We start from the raw sequence: 7465 nt of genomic DNA on the forward strand, positions 1-7465 counted from the left end.
GTGATCTTCACCCTGTAGTCACCTGTATATACTTTTTTGATGTTTGTTTTTATAAATAGTGTTTTAAAAATTAGACCACATGCAGATCTGAACTGTGAAGAATATGTACTCAGGCTATAACAAAACATAAAACTACCATTTAATAAAGTTAAAATTAGCACCTCTCAACATAGGGCTTATAGGTATGTTTAATATAGGTAGCTTATAAAAAAAGAACTAAGTTAACAACACTTTTGATGTTTAACATAGAACACAAGTTGTATGTCCCTATCCTTTTTTTAATGTTGAGCATGGATTGTAAAGGAGTCAGTTTACTCTGCTTCCCACCCATATAGAGACCAAGCACAAGAGGATCAAGGAGTTTGGAAATGAGGTGGGGGGGGGTTCTCAATTTCTGACACAAAGGGGAGATGGACAACTTTCTCTGTCTGTCCTCAGATATTTCAGATGCCTCTTTGCAGTATTGCCCCAAGGTGGTTGCCCTAGACCAAACGAGCATGTCCGTGGCCTCTGGAAGCAAACTCCGCACACCATATGGTGACTAAAGTCACACTTTATTCATGCTTTCAGTTACACAGCACACATTCATCCAACCTAATCTGGAAGGTATTGCAGCTTCCTCCTGAATAACCAAAACCCAGTTCAGGAGTACTGGTGAGTACCTAGTGGGTAATCAAGCCCTCTTGTGGACGTGCCTATTCTGATGGACTTGGGTCCTACCTGTTCCAGACAGGTGCTGCTCCAAATTTTCCTGGTTCCTGAGGTCTCTACCCAGGTTCTGTTGGTGTGTATGGACCTGAGGCCTCAGACTCCGAGGGAGTCTTCCCTAGCTGTCTGGACTAAGTCTCCAGAGGTGTGTCTTGGCAGGGTAGTGTTTCCAGGACTCAGGCCACAAGCCCGACAGCCAGGGAGGCAAAAAACACCAACTTTGGTGTCTCCCATTCCCAGCAATGCAGGGGGAACAACAAGGGAAACAAAGTCACCAAGACCATTTTTACAGGAAGTCTATTACACTAGCAGAGTTGGGGGAGATAATTTCTCAAAACCCTGAGTCCCAATCTGTGTCAGGGGCTTGGTAAAATACTTAGTTTGCCCTTTATCTCCCCTTATTCCCCCATCCCCCTTACAGTATGTGGTTGCAGTTACAGGAAACATTGCACAGCTATCAGAAAGCTGCTTGTAGACTCTGAGTGGGGAACCAAGATAAGACACACAGTAAATCCCAGGAAAATGGACAAGCTGGCCCTAACATTCTCACATGGAGAAAACCAAATGAGCTCTGAGGCCTTCTATAAGGGCATCAATCCCATCTGAGGTCTTGACCTTCACGACCTACCCATCTCCCAAAAGTCCCACTTCCTAATTCTATCACCTTGAGTTAAGACTTCAACATGTGCATTTTGAGGGAGGGACACTAACATTCAGACCATACCAGCCACAAGACCTGATCAATAACAAGCACTAAAATTTGCCAGAGTCTACAGTTGTGCAGGAGCAAGAGGGAGTTTACAGAACCTGAGAGAAGGACCAGTCCTTAACAGAAGGCAGCCTTGAGATGGATCTTTTTTCCAAGGCACAACCAGCTAGAGGTGACCTCCTCCCCTTCTGATATCTCTTCTCCTTGGGCAAGGAAGTTCTCTTGATGCCGTCCATGCAGCTCAGCCTTCCAGAGAAGAGTAGGGTGGAGAAAGTGGTGAGTATACCAGATGTGCTTCATTTGTTCCTGAGACAGAGTTCTAACTCACTCTTCTAGTGTCTGTGCCCCCCTCAAAGCTCATTCCTAAGGTTGACTGAAAGGCTTGTTCTTATGTGCTTGAATTTATCAATTGCCCTGTAACAAATGACCCTATCACTTACCAGCTTAAAACAATGACTTATTACATGTAGTTTTATATGTCAGGAACCAGGGTAACGGAGCTTTGTAGTTCTGGCTCAGTATCTCAGGAAGCTGCTATCATAAAAGGCTTGACAGTAGTGGAGGATCCACTTAAAAGATGTCCGATTCACACACTCCTGGCTGCAATGATCTACTCACCCTGGTTTTCCTAGGACTTCTGATTGTCAATGCCTACTGTGTCATGCCTACAACTAAAAGAGTTGAATAGCTCAGAGGCTAAATGACTCCCAAATCTTGAAATATTTAGGATATTGTACTATAGTGAAAAATTGGCCGATCCTTCAGATTCACGTCAAGTTCTCTCCAGAGGAGCTGTGAAGCCCTTCAGCTTCCATGTTTGCAGAAGACGGTGTGTGCCCAGATGAAAAGACAGCTTCAGATGCCCTGAGGACCTGAGATAACTCCATCCTCATGGGTAATGGAGTCATAGTTTGTTTCTCACCTAGCTTATCTCCCTTCTATTGGGCTGGTACTGGTGGTATACATGGCATCATTTCTATGCCCAAGTCTGGAGAAAACTTCATCTTTAAAATCTATGATTGGGTTTTTACATATGGTGAGGCCAAATCTATTGTCGTCCTCCCTTAGTAAGGAGAAATGAGAGGGGAAATCAAGGGAATCTTGGAACATGAGAGAGATGTAATCCAGTGACATAGGAAGTATCTAGCAACCTGGAACACAATGGACCTTGAATGAATGACTGAATTGTAAGGATTTTAGTTTCACTGTATCAAGCAATCCAGTATGTACTATTTTTCTTGACTTTGATCTAACATCACCCTGAATTGGACTCTGACAGGAAGAACCAGTGTGGTCTTGGCACTGAAATTAGCGTCCTATTTGAGGGAGTAGGAGGAAAGCTACAGGCAGAGGGGTATTGGGAGATAATGGTCTCTCACGGTAGGGAATTTCAGAGCTAATTAGGGAGGCTGGCTAGTACTTTCAAAAGTAGATAAAGTAGCAGTCCCGATGAGACAGGATATAGTCCAAGTAGGATTTCCGGAGGTAAGGAATACTGAACAAGACAGAAATAGGAATAGGACTCAAGGGAGAAACAAACTAACAGAAAAGGGTTTATTGGGGGGAGGGGGATTTAAGAAAGCCAGGAAGGGCCAGGTGTCAGGATGCACTCACATATGACTTGTAAGGCTGAGGCAGAAAGATCCAAAGTTCCAAGCCAGCCTAGGTTATATATCTATATAATGAGACCCTGGCTCAAAAAACAAAAGGAAAGACTAACCAGATGGCCATGTAAGGCTCAGGAGTTTACAATCAGTATTGGGTTTGAATTCAACCCAATGTCTTTCATTGCCCTGCTGAGAGGGCTTGGGCAACTTTCATTATTTCTCTTATAATTTTTAATATGTGACATAGAGATTCATAAACCACCTCTGCAGATTTTCAGTAGCTAATGTGGGTAGACTGTTCAGCACCCTGCAAATGGTTAGCAAATGGCAGTCACTGTCATTATGACATGTTTGATGACTTGCCTGTGGAAGAAGAATAATAGCTGTTCTTCATGGCCCTGACAGAAGTAGCAGGAGATAGATTTTTCTCTGATAGAAGGGATGTTCAATAGCAGAGTGAATCCCTGGGAAGTAGAGGACGTTCCACCATCAGAGGTCTTGACCAGTGGCTCACCACCTTGGCTGGGCTCCTGTTTAAAAGAGTTTTGAACAGCCAAGGGTCATCTGATGAGGTCATTTGAAGCCCTGTGAGTGTGTGCTAATCTTGTTTTTCAGACTTGCTAGGTTTTGAGTGGACCCTGTCTTACCAAAAGCTGAAACCAATTTTGTTTCTAAGTCTTTCCGTTAAAACCATGTTGACTCTCATAGCCTAATCAAGAAGAGAGGTAGATAATAGGTATGAAAAAATGTTTTGACTTCTATTAAATCTAAAAAAAATCACATTCCAGCAAACTTATTACAAATTGAGATTCTATGTATCACCCTAGACAAGGTCTTGAACCTGCGTAAATTACATCACTTTAAATTTACCAGAAGAGAACTTACTCACATCAGAGGATGATTCTAATGTTAGCAGATTCATAATATAGCTGGATTTGTATACATTATACTTAAAGTGACAGGGAAATCCACTTTCCAGTTCTTATTATAAAATCAGCTGTCTTCTTGGAAAGATTTCTAGGATCACTGGGTAATGTGAGAGAGTTAGGAGATGCATGTAAGTCCTGTCCACCTCTGAATTTTGCATAGGTCTTGCCTTCACTGGCTCAACTGCGGGGATCTTGTTATATATACCTAACTTGGTACCACCCAGGACAGAATCTTTTAGAGAGCCTTCATTTCCCATAGACATTTTGAGTACTCTGGAATGGCTTTAGATTGTCGGTATCTGCATCAGTGTGCCTGGCAGGTTTGTTTGTTTTTTTTTTTTTTTTTTTTCCTGAAATTAGAAGACCATGAATAGAAAACTCAAAGCTCTGGGAAGTTAGCATTTCTTAAAAGCTGCTCTCAACCAGTGACTGGAAGGAACATAAATACCTCATACAAACACACACACACATACCCCCACCCACACCTTGGTGATAAGGTGATAATTTTGTACCATTTCCAAGAATCTTCAAGAGTAATTCACTTGCCCACTGTGTGGCTTCATTGTCTTCCTTCCCTTCCCTGTATCACTTCCTATAACCCTACCAATTTCTCTGAACTTAACTAAACTTCTTGCATTGAATCCTTTCCTACAGACCATAAAGTGAGACCTTAGCTTTATCAATTCTTTACCAGACATATGTCGGAATGCTATGAATATCAGGCCTGTTTGTGCACATGAGCGGCACACCTGAATATTGTCTTAAATTCCCAAGGAGCCATGGAAGTTCATAGGATTTGGATCTGCGGAAAGCTATTCTCAATGAAATCTCCAAGGGACCATTTGGCTATGTTTTGGAAGCTCACCTCTCAGAACCAAGGCATAGATTGGTGCAGGGAGAGAAGGCACCAATTCTTTCTCTTCACCCTGAAAAAGACTTAGTCCCAGAAAGGCATAAGGATCATTCTAGATTCTTAAGGTAAGTCTTAAACCCCTATGTCCTCACATAATCCACTTAAGGGGGCTGCTGTGTAGTCCCTATCTCTGCTCCCTTGAAGAGTTGTCTTCCAGACACTCCAATGTCACAGAATTGTCTGAGGTTTGTTTTCTTGTTGGTTTGAGGATTAATGAAGTATGCCCGTCTTTTAATGCATTGTTTCTCCCGGCAGCATCTTGGCATGGAGGTTATTGTGAAAATGCTTATGTCTTCTGATATTATGAATAAGATGCCCGTTTCTTGAGCCTACTTCCTTCTGTTATTACTGCTTCTGTTCATTGTTACAGCTGTTTACAAACTAGGTGGTTAAGCCTCTGGTTTGAACTCATCAGGCACACTCGTTACTCTGATCTCATAGAAGTCAAACTCGGTAGCAAAATCATGCATTTTTTCTGGGTAGGGATGAGTTTAAATTTCAGATATAAGAGCCTAGGGAGATTCACTGCCATACAAACTGGTCTGCCTGTGTTTTCATATAATGTTGATGAATTCCCTACCTCCCTCACCACTCAGATATACTGGGGATCACTGGGGGGGCATTTAGGATCTCACTATTTTGAGGGGATAAAAGTGGTAGTTTGCTGGATAATACAACAGCCCTGTCACACCACTGGTGGTTTAGTGGTACTGAGATGGCATGGCTTTTTACTGGGGCTTGGTATCGGAGTTGTACTTGTTTTAACTCAGAGGCCTCCATTTGCTAGACAGGTGCTCTATCACTTGAGCCAAGTGCCCAGACTTTTTTGCTTTATTTTCCTAATAAGATGTTTCATTTTGTCCAGACTGGCCTTGACCCCCAATCTTTCTGTTTACACCTTCCATGTAACTGGGATGACAAGCTTGTACCATCACACCCAGCTCGTTTTTAACCTGGCTGACCTCAAACTATTTTCCTGCCAATCTCTGCCACATGAGTCAGCCTCTGTGCTCTGCCCTGGTGTCTAGTTCTTTACAGATAAATACCACTTATAAACACCAAGTTATATTCAATGGCATTATTTTTGTATATATCAGTCCCATAGCTGGTCATGGAACTGGCTCTCTAACTTCTAATTGGAGGAGACTAATGGGAGGTGATACCTCAGGTTTCCTCATGAGGAGGAAAGAGAACAAGATGGATGGCAAGCTGGATACATGATATGGAGGGGGTGTTGAAGATGCAATAGGATTCTATAAACTTAGAATTTCTCACAATAATTGTCCTGCTTTACTCATCTAGATTACCAGGCTTCCGTGAATTCCATATTTAATTCCTCCCCAATTTAAATAACCTCAATCAAGCAACACTGGGAAAGAAAAGATCAACTTTGCTGCAAACATAATTCTCAGAATACTGTAATAAACTGTGCAAGGAGACAATGAACTTATTGTTTGTCCCTAGGAAGGAATATGGACAATTCTTAAGGTCATGAATTGAGCCTTCAACATCCATACCCGCAAGGAGCCCATTTTGGGGTAGGTTGGGATGAAGTTCTGGAAACTTACCAAGAGTGACCACACCTTGATGGAGGAGAGAACCAGAAACCTGATCCTGGCAGTCGTCCATGTAAGACTATAAGCTGCCTCAAGGAAGGCAGGACTATTTCAGTCCCTGGTGACAAGCAAAATGTTTTGATAAGCGTGACACATGTTTGTTGTCAGAAAATGCATGTTTGAACGAGGCAAGGCGCTCTTGAGTATTGTCTGAGCTGCTGAAGGTAAGACCGAGCCCTGAGAGCTGGGCCCTGCAAATGTCAGGGTCCTTGGAGGGAGAAGTAATTACAGTCCTGACATTTGGAACACAAGGCTGAGCTCATGAAAGCACCTGGTCCAGGGAGCTATTTTTGAAGCTACTGCGTGCAATAGACAGCTGGGTTTTATGAGGAAGGTAAGGGGGGGTGGGGACTCTTTGGTTTTCCTGTCTATGCCCCTTTCCCTCCCAGCATTCCCATCTCACCACACTCCTTTCTTTGCTCCTTATTCATACCTACATGACTCATTGTGACAGAAAAAAGCAGACCAAATTCAAGGAAGTGACACATTAAGAATGCTTGAGGGAAGGCAGTCTAGTTTAAAACAGGGGATGATTGCCACACACCTAAAGGGCACAGAACTGAAGGTAATTTGTCCTTCTGAAGGTTATACCCAATGTGATAACTTGGGAAGAAGTTTCTTCCATACTCCTGTTTGATCCTAACCTAACATGTGTTGGCACCTACCTACAAAGATGGGGCAGTTAGCTTAAGGACCAGGGTATTCAAATTCCCAGTCTTTCTGTAGGCAAGGGTAAAGACTCTCAAGTGTTCACCTCCAAGGTCATTTTGGGATAACTTACTGGGTCCCTAACTTATTTAGGTACTTATTGAGAACCACAATCACCAACAAATGAGAGACAGCTAAGTAGAGGGAGGCCTCCACAATAGTCTTATGCCTACTGAGATAGTGTTCAGAACTGCTCACTCTTGCCTAAACTAGTTTTACAATAGGAAAGGGCTAAAGTTGTAGGAGTACATATGCTTCAGAAAATACAGGTCAGT

The sequence above is a fragment of the Castor canadensis genome, chromosome 8 (genome assembly GCF_047511655.1).
Source record: "Castor canadensis chromosome 8, mCasCan1.hap1v2, whole genome shotgun sequence".
NCBI classification, from domain to species: Eukaryota; Metazoa; Chordata; class Mammalia; order Rodentia; family Castoridae; genus Castor; species Castor canadensis.